The sequence below is a fragment of the Folsomia candida genome, unplaced genomic scaffold (genome assembly GCF_002217175.1).
Source record: "Folsomia candida strain VU population unplaced genomic scaffold, ASM221717v1 Fcan01_Sc016, whole genome shotgun sequence".
NCBI lineage: Eukaryota > Metazoa > Arthropoda > Collembola > Entomobryomorpha > Isotomidae > Folsomia > Folsomia candida.
The window spans coordinates 1,924,889-1,942,281 of record NW_019091208.1 but is presented as its reverse complement, the minus strand read 5'-3'; the positions used below and the strand labels follow the sequence as shown (position 1 = coordinate 1,942,281).

The window sequence follows — 17,393 nt, the reverse complement described above, 5'->3', positions numbered from 1 at the left end:
AAATCATCCTGAGCATTTTCATTTTTACATTTTATAGCTTCTTTTTTTGTCTTTTTTAGCTTCTCTCAACTAAGTTATGAATTTTTATTTACATGCTTCACATGTTCTTATAACACACATTTCGTATTACTGTGTTTGGGGGGTTCCAAAAAGTGCATCAACTTTGTCAAAACATTCGTCGAACTCTATTCCACGTATGCAATAGATACTCCTCAGCTGGTGAAACTTGATGCGTGAAGTAAGAATTTTAGGATTTACTTTGCAAGTGGGGTAATTTGAGACACTCAAATGATTTTATATATTTCTCTCTCCAGGAATATCATAAGAAATGCATTGCAATCCCCTCCAAACTATCGGTGCAGCCCGTAGCCTGTTTGCTCCTATAAGAAATGCATTGAAATCATTTACACATTATAGGAGCAGACTGTCAACCAGAGGTGAACGCCGACTATTTTTTTGCTCTATTTTTGAAGATTTTAAGTGAGTTTAACACCTGTTGAGTTTAATAATAAGTTGTCTTTCCTAAGGAAATAAATTATTTCTCTGACTTTATTCCATATTTATATAGATCACTTTAATGCATTTTTTCACACAAATTTCGGCGGCGCAGCGAGGCACTTCAATGTTGTAGGAATAGGAAATCAAATTTATCCGCGGCGGCGGCGGCGCGTAACTATTTGGCGGCATAAAAACCCATATTATGGGAGTAAGCCGAACCCTGCATAAATACTATTACCTACATATATCTGGCTTAAAACTAAAAGTCTAAAACACGTAAGGTGATTTTAAAGTATTTGCGTTACACGTCTTGGTCTACGTCGCCAAGCAACACTAAGATAAACAAAGGTTGGCCTTTCTTCAAGCAAATTTTCAATATCCATTCGTACCTTGTATTTGCAAGAGCAATCTAATATTTGTACCTGAGAAAGTATAAATAGCTTATTTGCATTAAATTCTTCTATTTATAGGCAATAAACCACTATTGTTCCTGCTGTTATACTTAGCTTTCTCCTTAATTATAATGGCAAAAATACGACAAATAATATTAACCCACTTCACCCTCTTTGGATTTTTCGTTCGTCCATCACACTGTCTATGGGAGGTATCGAATATCTTTAAAAATTGTCACATAATATTTTTGACAGGTGAATATAAGGTTTCCTCAATCAATATGTATCGGCATATACCATATTTCCATGAATTACTCCGGTCAAATCCTTACTCGCCAATTGTCCATAATTCACTTCAAATGGACGAATCGGACATGCTACTTCTAAGCAGAGACATATCAAGCCTTGGACCATATTCCGCCTCAAGGCGAATACCCGCCATATTTCTTAATATTAACACCATAGAAAAATTAAAAAATTTAGAAATTTCTTACATTTTCGAGGACATGCTAACCAATACTATGTCTAATTTAAATCCCTCCTACATATTCTTGCATACGGATCAACCAACAAGTTCACTGAATTTTAATTTTTATCACAAGCAACGCGGAATAGCGAGTCTATTTTTATTCAGTTACAATCAACCAGGTAAATTATTCATTCCTTGCATTTCATGTGGCCAGGTAGAAATGGTGGATATTGACGAGACGGATAGTGATCTGACAAAAATCAACTCTATCTGGTTTACCTTAAATAGCAATTTCCACACAGAAATGGTGGCTTTTGATGGTGACATTCCGCATAGGAATACTCAGTGTGATGCGAAAAAATATGAACCCGAACTGTCAAGTAATTTTCAAATGTGTTCCTTTTTGTCCCTTTCTCTCAAGCATAACTTTACCCTAGTAAAACTTTCTCAGCATCAGTATGATTATTTTTATCAACTTGATCTTGACATAATTCTTTACCCGAACTTAATTAGGGATATGGGGAATGGCGTAATATCGCATTATGAAGTACGTTGGCTTAATATACAATTTATCTTTGTCACCCCATTTCCCACTGCGCTCACTGGAATACGCGCATTTGTGCTGCCCTTCGACGAAACTGTTTGGGGAATTCTATTAACCTTTTGTGTAATTATTTCGTTAATCATTGTAATTGGTGACACCAAAAGGCGTAAATTTGTGAAGTTTCTCATTGAATTTCTTAATGTAGCGTCGATTCTACTTGGACACGTGAATGGTGACAGTTTGACAATGTTCAAAAATAAGAAATGGGTTGCAGTACCAATTCTCACGGTCTGGTTTTTGGGAGGACGCTACATAACTATGGATAATTTATATGTGGGATCAATTTATTCTTTCTTAAGTGCAATCAAGCCACCCAAACTTCCTGATACACTCAAAACACTTGTAGATTCAGATAATCCAATTATCACATTGGACTTTTATTCGTATACTTGGAACCGTAGTACACGTATTTCCACACTGAAGTCATTAATCATACCAAGCTATACCGAATTATACAAAGACCAGGAGACTTTCGTCAAGCTATTGGAAAATTTGAATAAAAAACTTATCTTCACAGGTAGGTATTTCGACATGGTGGATGTAGTTTTAGGTAGAATAGAACAATCGAAGTCGCCACTGTTTCAGAATGGGTCGCTGGGATTTGACATTAGCAAAACATGGGCAATTATGGGCCAGGTGGAAACCGTAAAGGGTTTTACATCGGATATAAAATGGAGTGGAAAGAAGAAAATTAGCACTGCCAAGGATGGAACAACACCATTTAGTACTATATGGGTCACCTATGGGAGTACAAGCTTTTTTTTCCCAATATTGAAGAAAGGTTTTGGACAATTGTCAAGTTTCGGTTTAATTATGAGATGGGAAAAAATGAGTTACTTATATTCTCCATTAAAAACCATTTATTTACGTGATAACAAAAACTACAAAAAATATTTCTTCAAGGTCATGTCAAATGCGAAAGAACAAATAACATTCCACGAATCAGATCCTGTTTCTATGAAATCTGTAAACGAAGTATTTTTTCTTTGGGGAATGTGTCTACTTATTGGGATCGTTAGCATAATAATCGAGTGTAAGGGTCTTCACTGTCTAACAGTAAAATGCGACAGCTATCATATGGAGTTTAAAATTGTTTTTAGAACTAAAAAATATCCCGAATAGCGTAACCAAAATGTACTTGCATTAGTTTATCATAGTAATTAACTTATTTAATCATAGCCAACAGCCTTTGCACATCATCATGAATGATTACATAATATGGATAATCGTAAAATTGTAAAAATAAATTAAATTAATTTTTGGTCAGAACATGTCAAAATATTTGGCGACTTTATGCCAAGAAAGAAATTAAGTGTATTCGTTTACATATGTAAGTATAAAATGTTACTTCTGGAAATAAAGGTATGCATTGAAAAGCGTAATACTGAGGGTTAGGCGAGATTATAGTACCTGTCACTATTTGCCCATACGCTAAACAATGGCGCTAATTCCAAATATTCGAAACTTTTCTGGAAGCTTGGTTCAAGTTCCGCCGTAACCCGAAAGCTCAATTTCGAAATTTTGAAAACGGGTCCAAAATTTGACCCGAAAGAACTCCACACTGTTAAAACAGTTTGCCAAGCAATAATGACGTACAAAAAAATTCTAAACCAACTCCAGGATGAAAAGATTATCATTTCTAAAGGCCCATTGTCTAAAATAAAGGATTTAGTTGAAAAAAGGATCCAGGCAAGAAATTTGACGGCGCCCCACCCGTCGAACGCATGTTCACCGAACTGTAAGAAACCCGACGCTCGGAGAAAAATTGATGTGGACAAGGCAATTGATGTGCAATATAATATATATATATGACATTGGGGGACGTGGCTTATGTATCCCTTCCATGTTAAAACTATAACCACTCCTACTTTCCTATCCCACAATGTTAAGCAAACCCCGCCCCAAAATGGGGTAAGTTGAAACATGGGGAAAATGAGACACATGAGGCAAGTTGAGATTCCAAAAGATGCTGGGGCAAATTGAGACTGAGGCAAGTTGAGATTCCAAAAAAATGCTGGGGCAAATTGAGAGTAGGGTAAGTTGAGATTCCAAAATGCTGGGGTAAATTGAGACTAGGGTAAGTTGAGATTCCCAAAAAATGCTGCGGCAAATTGAGACTGGGGTAAGTTGAGAGTAGGGTATGTTGAGACTGAGGCATGTTGAGACTGAGGCAAGTTGAAACTTTGAGACTTTGGGTAAGGTTTGAGATTTGATGGATTTTGACAAATTCAGACAATATGAAACTTAACTGAATCGATGTAAATTGAGAACAGGGGGATATTTTGATATGCTGAGATATGATGTGCTTACTAAAATACACGCAACATAATTCACATTATTATTTTCCACATACAAATTTAGAAACATTTTATTTGTTCGAAGGGTGCATATATAAATAAAAGAGCTTTATTTCTTTAAAATGTGAGGGCAAGAAATGTGGACCCAGAAAGGTGAAGGGAGAATGGTTCTCATGTCTACATATTTTATATTCCAATGTGAATTGTTGGAGTTTTTCTTGGAAATGAAAAAGACCCTTCTTCGTAAAAGGAATGCATGTTGTATAGAAAAATACCACCTCGCTTTACTGAAGATTCCAAACGTGCTGCAGTAGTAATGCATTTATTGTTAATTGTTAGAGTTTTTCTTGGAAATGAAAAGACCCTTCTTCCTAAAAGGAATGCATATTGAATAGAAAAGTGCCACCTCGGTTTACTGAATATTCCAAACGGGCTGCAGTAGTAATGCATTTATTGTTAATTGTTAGAGTTTTTCTTGGAAATGAAAAAGACCCTTCTTCCTAAAAGGAATGCATATTGAATAGAAAAATTCCACCTCGCTTTACTGAATATTCCAAACGTGCTGCAGTAGTATTTATAATGCGACACTGTGAGTAAAACATGCAAAAAGACGCACCAGTTTTTAGATCAACTTCTGCTAGGCAAGTCACTCATCCCGAAAAACTACAATAAATTGTGAAAATTTCAAAATAAAACCTACTTACTAGCGAATTAGCAAACGGGGTGGGATGAAATTAATTTAGATATTTTTATTGAACTGAGCTGTAAAATGAAATTCAAGAAAGTGTAAAACTATCGTGAAACCTTTGAAATTTTGAACAATTGACATGTGAAATTTGAACAGTGTTGACTTAAAATTGTAAAATTTTATTCATCAAATCCGTACACGAGAGATGGGTAAGTAAAATTGTATTTCATTATGTTTGACTTAAATTTGATTAATCCAATAAAATTAAAATATCAAATGCAAGCAAAGAGAACACACAGATAGAGAGAGAGAGAAAGGGGAAAATGAGATGCACAAACATGGGGATCTCATAAAAATACTTAAAATTGCTTTGCTTATATCTCATTTAAATAAAATATTATCCGTTCAAAATTAACGCGTAAATAAGTCAATAACTCATGGTAGTGAGTCGTAGTTCGACATTTCAATAATATCTTGTTGGAAATGCCTTTTTTTCTTGAAGATCATCCAACAATTGCATGAAACCACTGCGACATTTTCAATGATGCTTTCAGCAACTGAAAAAGTATGGAATATAATTCAGCATGGCATGATAATTGGCAAAATTTTTTGTTGTAGTATGCATTCATTTATGGATTATTTACGGAAAATATGCAAAAGCAGGCACGATCCTCCTGTTGTTTCTGGTACTGGTGGTGGTGAAGTAGGTGGTGGAGTTGTGGATGTCGACAAAGTCGGCCTTATTGTAGTGCTCGTTGTCGTCGATGGACAGATTCCACCGGGAGGAATTATCCAGGTCACATTCGGAGACGGTGGAATGCCGCACATACCATTTCCTCCATCTCCTCCTGCGTAGAAGCATCCTTCTCGATTGCAAATCTCACAGCTACTTGTGGGAGGGCACTCAGCTAGTCTCGCTGTATTTTTATTATTCAGTTACATTAGTTAATACTTCAAATTATTATTATTATTCAATTACATTAGAAGATGCATACTACTTTAAATAGTAAATGATTACCTAATGCAGTAAATTCATTTTGCATGTTCAGCTTACAATTTCTGTAATAGAAATTCAATTTGAAACACTGGAGCGCTGTTCTATGATCACTTATATTCCAAGGTAACAGAATAGTTGCGGTGTCAGTCATTTCATTTAATATTGCAAGCCGGCAAAGGGTTCGATTTAGCTTCATTTCCAACGTCTCGTAATAATCAGTCTGGCAAAATAGTTGACCCGCATGGTGAGTCTTATTCACGAGCTTTGGAAATTTAGGGACAATAATATTCGGATTTGGGTCAATGCTTGGATTAAAGACTTTGGAAATCTTCTGCTCAGTATCCGTGACTGTATTGTTAGAAATGATTTGGGATGAAATCGTGTAATTTGTCAGAGGCTCAGCATAACTTGATGAATGGTAGTCTGCATTTGTGTTATTCTCTTCCTTTTCCTCCTCTGGAGGGGAATGAGCAGATGAAATGCGTTCCGTTTGTACAGATTCAGTGGGTGATGCAGATGAGGTCAATAAAATATCTGGAATTAATGTTGTGGCAGATGTACTCTCATTTATCTCTTCATCTCGAATCGCAATGAATGGCTGAATTGAGCTTGCTGTGGTGGTGGCTATTGTTGTCGACTCCACTTTTTGTACAGATTTGGTGGTTGGATTTAATTTTAGCTTCCTGCATTTTTCCAATTTCATAATAATGCTCACTATCTCAAATTCTTCCACTTTATTCGCATGCAAGCAAATGAAACTATTATCAACTAACTTTGGGTACACAAAGTCATGGCTCACACAGCTTTCATAGGATGAAAAGTGACAATTTGAAATGACGGAAGAAAAAAATGAGAAGAGGAAAAAGAATATTTTCAGATACATTTTTTCTTTGGTTTTTTATTTAATTTTATGAGGGTAAGGACTGAGGAACAAGGACAGAAGAAGACTGACATTCTTACCATACATAATATTGCCAATGCTTATTTTATAAAATTTACAGTACAGGCAGAGAAGAAATTCAACAACACAATACTTAAAAAGTATCAAATTTCATAGTTAAAGACTACCTAATTCTATTGATAAACGACATGTTGACATAAGTAAATACTATCCATGCATTTCTCTCTCTGACTCAGTTAATCTCTCTCTCTCTCTCTCTCTCTCTCCGTCTCTCTCTCTCGCTCTTAATCTCTCGGCCAAGAACAATTAATTTTTATTATTGTTGAATAATATTTTGGATGGAAAACTGCTGCAAGCTCTTTACGTTGTTTTCCATTTGCTTACGGAGTTTTTGATGCTGCTTCTTGATATTTTGGAACGTGAGAAAGAGACGCATTAGTCTGGGATTACTTTCATCAGAATTTTCTATAGTTAGCATAGCATCCTCTACTAGTCGCAATTTTTTGCTCAATACGCTGACCTGCTGAATATATTGCCTTTTGGTTTCATTTATCATAGCATTAATTAAAAGTTGTTGTCCTTTAATTAAAAAAGTTTGCAATTGAGAAATTATAAAAAAATTAATACCCCCAACGCCAGGGCCTGCTCCATCAAGCAATGCTATTACAGTAGTCTCTCTTTCATCAGAACTAAAGTTTAATACGGATGATCCATTTTTAAAGTCATCTAATAAGCCGACTCCAGTGTTTGAATTTTGTAAATCGGGAGAGAATAGACTACATTTTCCATCTAAATCATTTCCACCGCCAGCAAATTTACTGATAAATTGTTGTGCAGCATTGATATTTAACGTAAATTTGCCTGTAGAATCAACCTCATTAACAAATCCCCAATTTTGAAGTGGGAACTCTAAAAATGTTTGCTTGGGATGTGGATATTCAACTCCATTAATTGTTATCTTCTTTACCTCTGAGATCATAAATTCATCAAAATTATCTCTCTCTACCAGTGCGTCAATCGTTTCTCCACTTTCCTCTCTGGCATTGACTGCTGATGCTGATGATGATGATGATGGTAGTATTGCTAGTGGTTGTGGGACTTGTTTTACAGCTAAATCTGGGGAAAGTTTTTTGTGCAAAATTTTTATCTTGTTTGCCACATTTATCTTCCTCTCCAATCCAGGTGTCTTTTTCCTCTTGCTTGGTGGAGCAGATGGTGTTTCTGTATCCGATACTGCCTCCAAATCAACAACCTGATACGGCTTATTGGTCGACTTATCCACTTCATGATCTAAAAATAAAAATAAATAAACAAATCATCAAATAATTTTGTAAAAATACTAAATGGCATAAAATCCTTAATATCCTCATATCATTTTTTCAATATTCCACTTACTCTCTCCGAATCCATTCATTTTTTGAACAGGTAAATTACTGAAGGAAAAATTTGACTCATCACTGCTCTCCTCTGAAAGAAGCAAAGCGCTGGATGTAGAAGGAGTTGGACCCTTTTCTTTCGCGTGGACTGCAGCATTGCAATGTTTGTTAGTATTTTTGATAAACTTCTTTTTTGCCGGCACACTGGGCTTGGTTGCTTCAATATTTTGTGAACTTGGTTTCGCAGGTTTGAAGAAAGATTTCATAGTATCGGCCATTTTCTTCTCCTTCTGATTTTCTTCTGAGTCAGAAGAAATAATTCTCCTTCTTATTGCTTTCCTAATAGTAATTGGCTGTGCGACGGTGTCTTTCTCCATTGAAGATTGAGATGCTTGTTCTGGTGGTGGTGGTGGGGATGATGAATTTCTCAAGTTTTCAGTTAACTTTAGGAAATGCGTAACTGAAAAATAACATGGTGAATTCATTTTGGTTCTAACTTGCACTGAAATTCGTAGAATTTAATTTAGGATCAAAAATACTTACCACATTCCTGGATTGCATTCACATGCTCAGGATTATTTGGCAAATCCGACTCAAGTTCTTCTGTATCGTCAATGAGATCTGAGATGTCAGATCCACCATCCTCCTCTGAACTTTCTCCCTCACTTTCCCCCGCTTTTCCCTCTTCTTCTGCCTCTTTACTTATAAACCTGCTCATGACAACTTATTTCTCTGAGCCTCTAACTTATAATGATACTTAGTCATGCTTCAATTCACTATTTTCATAAACTGTCCACTCTTTTTTACCAAATCCTCCAATCTGTTGAGTTTTTGCTGTGTTCAGAAGTTTACAAAACCCATTTCCTAACATGTGCATTGGTGTATGATTATCCTTTATAAATAAACAAAATTCATGTAGGCCTGGCAAGATCAATTTTCTCAATTTTCCTGGGCGAACTGCCGCCGTAATTAGGTCAACAACATTACTTCCTATTATTATCTTCCCATTCGAGACAACCTCGCCAATGCTATTCCAGCTTAGACCTTTATATTTCAGCAGAGTGATCAAATTGTTTGCCATATTTTTATCGTTCTTGGTAAATAAAGGGAGAATTGTAAATATGCTATTATGTTCATTATCCACATGTGAACTCATTTCGTCCTCTGAGGCAAGTTGTCCCTCATTTTGTGGGGTTTCGTAATGGATCTGAGGCTTAGAATTCTCCATTCCCCCCATTTGTATTGAATTTGTATTATTATTATTACTGCTATTGCTAGTGATTCTATTTGTGCCATATAAATCACTCACTGATTGACTAGCCTGATGGTCAGCCCTTTCTTTCATCAGTTGAGCATAAACCTCTAAACTTACTGCTTTGAACACTCTTATATTTAATTCACTCATTTTAATTATCAAGTGATGAACAGAGCCGAGCTTGCGTAATCTTATTGACTACAATACAAATAATACACATAATTTTGTCGTGATTTTTAGAATAGAACTTTCTTAGTTTCACTACGTTCCATTTTTGTTTAAAAAAATTTTTAAGCACACTACGACATTTCCCAAAATCTTTCTCTTCTTTCTTAGTATACACAAGTTTTGGACAATTCTCTATTATCTCGAAGATACATTTTATTTGCTCTGCATTGGCTTCTTTAATAATTTTCTTCTCTTTTCTTGTTGTGTTCGCATCAAGAAGTTCACAGAGAAACTCTCTTTCCTGTTCTACTCGATTACCCATTGGAGAATATAATACAATCCGAATCGGGAAAGAGAGAGCTTCGAAATCTAAACCTGGGGTTCTGAAACTGACTCAAGTCAGCGAATAAATAGGAGAAAGGTCTTCTGGTCGATAGACTATATGCTTCTTTAAAGAATTTAGATTTTCCGTCTCCACACAACTGCCTTGCCAGCATTGCTGGACTACCTAAATCACGAATAAACTTGAAAACCACACCAAATAGTCTGCAGAGAGCAAAGAAAGTCTCATTTTAGGCACTCCAAATATTGAATGCAATACGATGCACACAGAAACTCGTTTATGATGACATGTTCTTGTGACTAAATTTGTGACACTTTCATTTAAAGTACCATTTAGTTGTAAATGCATATCGTCTAGAATAATTAAAGAATCAGGAAATATTAAATTCTCATCGTATGTGGAACTGAAATTTACAATTGGATATTGTTGTGCAAAAGATAAATAATCAGCATCATCAATCCCGTGAAAGTATGTGATTTTAGTTATTTTTTTGCTAATTATCTCATCCCTACGTCGGATTAAAGTTTTTAAAACTTCGGTCTTTCCTGACATCTAGAGTAATAACAGAAAATAAAGATTTTTATTTCTACAGACTTACTTTAAGAATAAATTACCTTTGGACCGCACAAAATTAATGTGAAAGGATGAAATAATGTAAATAACACTTCATCGCTTTTCAATTCCATGGCTCTCTTTACAACTCAAATACTACACTCATACACACGCTAGGATTTTATTCTGGCTCCTCCAACACCGTTTCTCTCCTCCCCTTCCCAATGGCAAAGTGTCCAAAAGCGAATGATTCAACCCCATGTGGAGGGAGGAGAAAGCGAGACTCACTGAGTGGAGTTAATCTCAGTCTTTCTTGCATCACGTTGAACATTTGCAAATCGATACTTTTCATGAGATGAACTACTACTCTATCAATTTTATCTTTAAACATTGTGTCTCTATACGTTTCAAAGGAGCAATCTTTCATGAAGCTTTTCCCTACTCCTTTTAGTTTTATAATTTCACGAATGCATTTCTCTTTCATTGTTTCAGCCATTTCTTGAGATTTTTCTATTTTTTCCTTTTCCTCATTTATCGAGACTTTAAGGGCATAAGCCTTCTTTTTCAAAAAAATCCCAGCTTCGATGTTATCTTCACCCACCTCTGACTTCAACGTACCAGCTTTCCCAGGTTGATGAGGATTCCTTTTTTTATGTATGCATACTCACTGTTGTCATCGATCCAGCTCCAATCCATTATCTTCTCATCGTCTAGTTCTACTTGCTCCAGCATTTCATAAAATTCTTTCTGTGTTCCTTCAAAAGTCATACAAAAACTATCTGTGTCCGTATAATTTAATCTCAGCGACCCAGGACCTTCATTATTTGGACACTTTTTTTTCATTGCATAGTATAATTCATAAAATCTGCTCCTTGCCCTACTTAAAATATGACCTCCAACAATTGTGTGCGAATTTAGAATTTTGTTTCTTTTCTTTTCAATTAGTACCATTCCTTTGTTCAGAATAGTAAAAGTTTTAAAGTTGGGAGATTTAATTTCTCTCTCTGCTGAAACATGATCGAAAACAAAATTAAAATTTCTATAGCGTCTTGTATTCCTTAGAAAGCTTCCGAAGGTACCATTTGCAATTAATTTTAGTGTTTGGGCTTCGCTTTTTGTTGGCGCAGTCCTTTTGCCCTCATTCTTCTCTCTCATCCACGGCTCTACATAATCGGATTGATCAAATTCCCAAATCTCTAAAGGTTCAATTTCAAGCCCGTATTTAGCAGCTGTCTTGATAGAGGGGAGAAAATCGCAATAATCCTCTTTGTCATACAATGTTAATAAATACGCTTCTTTTCCGAAATATGAAGTCAATTGAGGGTTCTCTTTACACATTTTTTTCTGTAAATCAGAGGCTAGATATTTGTCGAGACATATCTTCTCTGGCAAAAATGGAAGGTCGTTATGCAAATTATGTAAGGAATTATTGTATTTTGCCCGGACTCTCAGCAAATACCCTTTCTCACCTTCTGTGTCAGTTTCCATTATTTTGAAGGCCATCACTTCCTCTTCACTAAGTTTACGAAGCCCACCGTGATACAATTTTTTCGTCTGCGCCCACAAATACATACTACTAACATCTAGGAATGCAATAGCTTTTAATGGCTTTTCTGGATTATAATTTAGTTCGCCTGGTTGATTTCGTTCGGTGTACCTTTGCGGGTTCGTGCAAATACCAGCTCGAATTGCTTTTGTAATCAAAATATGTGCATCAATATTTTTAACATACTCAAGTTTTTGTTTACTTGAGGCCATTGCACTCCTGAATGCAGCAGATGGTAAAGTAACAAATGCTAGACGGTCAAGCTTTAAGTGCTTGAATGAAAGTCGTCTATGTTCTTCTAAAGCATCTATGGTGGTGCCTACATCCAAAATATTGTAAATTCTCAAATAATCCTCAAGAGTTTTGCAATTAAAAATTTTGTAAATATCATTGGCTGCCTGATACATATCTGCACTTATATTCGCATTTTTTAATTTTGAATAAAACGCTTCAATCGGAGGCAAAGCATCTCTTTTTTCCTTGATGTTTTCTAAATTGAGAAATTCGTATGGTAGAGCTTGTTTAGAAATTAAAAGCATGTACTGTTCATCCGTAAGATCAGGGAGCATTTGCTTGGTTGCTTTGAATGGAGATAGATCTTTTTTTATATTCTCGATGAGCACACCTAATGCAAAGGGCATTAAATTTAAGCTGTCAATAAATCTCAGCTTTTTCCCCACAGTAAGCTGCAAAAAATTTTGACTGGATTTTGCAAGAACCTCTATATCAGTGATGCCTGCTTTATAACAACCTGTTATCACAAATCTGCTATCAAACTTGCTAAAATTATGAAATAATATCGTTAGCTTGTCTTTATATTTATTGAAGAAGTTGCAATAAAAATGAGCAGGGCCAAGATATGCGCCAGGTAGTAGTTTCTTTCCATTAAGTGGGTCAATCGTAGGGTAGCCTCCATGGTAGTGGTGTCGAACGACTTTTCTCTTGTTCTCTTTCCTCTTCATTGCCTTTCTTTCCCGTACTCCTCCTCCTCCTCCTCCTCCTCCTCTTCCATCTGTAGGGTTAAGAGATCTTCAGCCGTTAATTTTCTCAATTCCTCTTCTGTCAACATGTATTCTAGGTCTTCATCTTTCTTCTTTTTAAAAGGCTCTTTACATATTACACAGTTGGGGTATGAAATGTAGTGAAGCCAATCTTGTATAGACATTTTAATGCTGAATCGAAATTTATGGATTTTTCTTAAATATTCACCTCCAATTTCCATCATTTCTTCAATAAAGTCCTACAGAAGTATATGTACTAGTTAATAAGTATATGTAGAAGTATTTGTTGCAAATGCATAAATAAGTTAAGTCAGCTTACTTTGTCGCAATTCTCACCGACAAGAAATCTAGTTTTTTCAACTTTTCCACTTTCTACTAATCCATATGCGATGGAGAGAGGATAATGTTGGCCGTAAATTTTTTCATTTCTCTCTCTCAAAAGCTTACCTAGATAAGTTTCAAAGTCGGCTACGACGTAAGTAGGAAATTCACAACTGTCTCCACAGATTTTGTACGAAGCATATTTGTTCTTTGGGAATACCTGTTAATTAATAAATAATAAATGAGGAGAGGAAGAGTTTAACATTGATTCGGTGCATATTAAATTGACCACTACAAATACTTACAACTCTATCTGCTTTCCTATCACCACAATTTTGTGTATGAGCCGTCCTCGCATCTGCACTGTAAAATCTGCATAAGCATCGTTTGCAAAAATAGAGTCGACAGGTTGCTGATTTCGGTCGCAAAAATTGGTCGAAATTATGTATCAAAGCGCAGTGAAAAGCATCTTCTTCTGGAGAAGGTGAAAAGATGAGTAAATACATGTGGTGCTTTTTCTCCTCCCTGCTGATGAACCATGGATATACAGCCTTGTCCTTCTCATCATGAAGATATAGGTTAACACTGAACTGATTATTTAGGTCACTTTTCAAAAACTTCTCGATCTGAAAATCCTACTTCAATGGATAAGTTACCCGTTTGTTCTAACCTTGGATGAGGGTCTGCTGACGTTGAATGTATGTTAAAAACAATAAAAAAATTCCCATCTGTATAAAAATTTCTATCCACACCTATACTTATTTTCTTATCTATCTTTCTTACTTATATTCTTATTTTCCAAATTTAAACCTTTTATCAGAGATTGGTACGCCAGCAAATAAATATTTGATGCGACACTCAAATTTAGTTGACGATATTCGTAGCTCAAGTTATCAACCGTACATGAAATTTTACTTAATTTGAAGTCAACAAAGTTGTATGCATTTTGTTTAGTTTTACCAACAAATCCGTCTGCAGTTGTGAATGCTATTACTATTAGCGATGGAAGTTTAGCATTAGAAAATATATTTTCCAGTACGGTAGTAGTAGTTGCTTTTGAAATGGATAATGCTTTAATTTGCATCAGCGTATACGGATACATTGCACATTTTCCAGCTTGTAAATACTTGTCATGCAGTTCTAGAATTTGAGAATTGTGCAGTATTTTCTTGCAATAAAGTACCGCTTGAGTAAATTCTATTGAATATTTTTTATCTTCATTTGGGGACCACAAAACAAACTCCAAAGGTGCGAGTTTTAGTCTAATTCTAGGACTCACATTGCTTAATAACCATTTAGGATTTAAACAGAAATCCTCCATAAGATCTGAGATTAATTCAAGTTCGTTTCTTAAAAACGTTTTCCTACTAACATAACCCGCATTTGCAGAACCCATAAGCCCAGCATTTACATCCTTTATGTATAATGCAGATTTTAAAATGTCTTTTTTATATTGCTCTGAATAACTAAGTTGGGCTAAAATGTATGAACATACATTGTAATAATTTTTACTAGATACAAGAGTGTCCTGAAGGTAGAGTTCAAATACAGAAAACAAGCTTTGTCCTAGAAAGTTGACACAGGAGATATCTTCATCAACAGGAAGTGGCTTCCCATCCAACAATACTTTCACTTTCAGATAAAGAAAGCTCTCTCGTAATGAAATGTACAGTTTGTCGAGTCCTGGTACCTGAAAAATTCAAGTAAAAATTTGCACGTAAGCATATAGCTCACAACTTCTCAGATCGTAAATACTTTACCATAAATTCAAGTGGATTGCCTCCAGATAAATTGGTGATAGAAAAGTATGGAACAAAAGATGCATTGGCAATGGAGACGTAAGTAATTCCACCGTCAAATAAATTAAGTCCACTAGTGATCCCGGCCTTCAGATGAGATTCACTCATTTTTTATTACTTTTTTCCCCTTCTTCTTTTGCTTCTTCTTTCCCTTGCCTATTTGATAAATTGAAAACTTATTTTATTTTGGAGTTGAGCTAAGATTAAAATTCACTCACGATTCTTTCTCCCAAAACCAAATTGAGCTTTTGTTCTCGGCTGCTTTTTCTTCCCACGTTTCTTTGTGACAGTTTTAGTTTTCTCCCGTTTCACGCTTTTCTTCCTCTTTTTGGGAGCATAAGTAGTAGACCCACCAGTTTGCTTCCTTTTTTTTAGTATTTTTCGGTTTTTGCAGCGTTTGAAACACTTTGGCTTGCTCTTCTCCAAAAGGTAGCATGTAATTTGCCCCCGGATCCAAAAGTCCTTCTGCCTCCATCATCTTCCAAATACCTCCCCGCTACTGCGAAAAATAAGGAGAACCACCAGGTTATAAGATTAAATTGCTTTCACGTGAAGAACACATGTAACACCGTAATTTGGGTCAAGCTCAAGCAACTCAAAGTTTTCGTCCATCACTTTCACTCGAATTGCATCTATCTCTGTCTCTAGACCAAAATACTGAATCGGATTGAATTCAAGATTAACAATAGTAGAAGGAATGAATGTGTTGGGCAGCGTCTTTAGAATTTTCAAGAATCGTTCTCCAAAGATTTGTGGTTTCATCACATCACATCCAATAAGAATGAGATTACTTTTCCGTTGAAAGTCCACATTTGTTAAAATGGTTTCAGTCTCTTCGATTTTATCGGAAGAAATTCCTAGAAGTTCCTTTAATCTCGGTGAAAATGAAATGGTCGTTTCCTCTTTTGTAAGTTTTATTGTGATTTGGTTGGATTTAGCAGTAAATAAAACCGGGACTTTATTCTCCTCGATAAGTTCATTGGATTCACTTACAAATGACGGAATGAATGGTTCACTAATGTCGCTTGCTAATGAAAACGTGCTTTTCAGCTTTTCTGTTCCATTTCCTTTGTACTCTACGTGAATTAAATATTTGCTTGAATGTGAAGAAAATACTGCTGGATTTAGTTTGAAAATTATTTGAGAGAGTCCAACTTCGTAGCTAGCTTTAGGGAAGATTAGTGTTTTGTAAAGTTGTGTGATGAAATCAGAAATTGTTCCTTGAATTCTATCCTGGAGAAACGACGAACTCGATAAAGCCAGGGTGAGCGACTCATCTATCACTTTCTCCATTGTCACCCGCGTATGGTATCAGCTCATTGCCATAAAATGCACCTAAAAGGAGAGAGGAAATGCCGGAAAGGGAAAGTGAATGCAAAGCGTAAAATAGTAATCGTATGTACCTAAAATCTCGTCTCCCTTCTCGCCTTGCAAATAATATGTTGGTGGCTGAGATTTTATGACCTTTTTCAGTAAAGAAACTCGAACTTTCTGCCCCAAGTAGTACTCTGGCTTTTTAAATTTGCGTTTGACAATTAAATCTTTGTAAAGATATTTCCAGACTTCATATTGACTCTGGCAGTGATTAGAGGTAAAACTTTGACGTATTTGTGATTTCCTTGATGTGTAAAATATCTGCTCAGTTTGCTCATAAGCGTTTGAATGACTCTTTCGGCTAAATTGGCGTGTGAGTAAGTAGTGAACCAAGTAATTCCCTTACTTTTTAGATAGTTCTGTACAGGCCTACCTAAAATAAGATATTTAACATATTATTTATTTATTTTCTAATCTCCTACGATCTACCTGTAAACTCGCTTCCTGCGTCAGAATTAGCATATTTTACCAACGGATTAAAATTTTTTAACGTCTTCTTTAGTGCTGTTAAAACAGATTTATTTGTTTTGTCCTTTAATGGTACGGTAAATAATTTTCTGGAGAAAGAATCAATACATACAAATATATATCTGTATCCATTGTTTTCTTTTGCATATTTTTGCAAATCCTAGAAAATAGTTAATAATTTAATATACGTGATCCCATTTCTTTATGGCACGCACCTACCAGTAGATCAAAAGAAATTTGATAACCTAAAAAATGCACAATGGTCCTCCTTCTTGCAAATTTATTCCTTGTGAATTTATGCAAATAATAGGCTGGAAGTTTGTAGAGAGCTTCCTTTACTTCTG

The 17,393-nt window shown here is 35.5% G+C and overlaps 1 long non-coding RNA gene across 1 annotated transcript; it reads left to right on the top strand.

Annotated features, from left to right (window-relative positions):
- The first annotated feature begins 72 nt into the window (after positions 1-72).
- Positions 73-552, top strand: LOC118437864. Its single transcript, XR_004836431.1, has 2 exons — positions 73-238; positions 315-552. It is a non-coding gene; the product is annotated as an uncharacterized LOC118437864 (long non-coding RNA).
- The last annotated feature ends 16,841 nt before the right edge of the window (positions 553-17,393 follow it).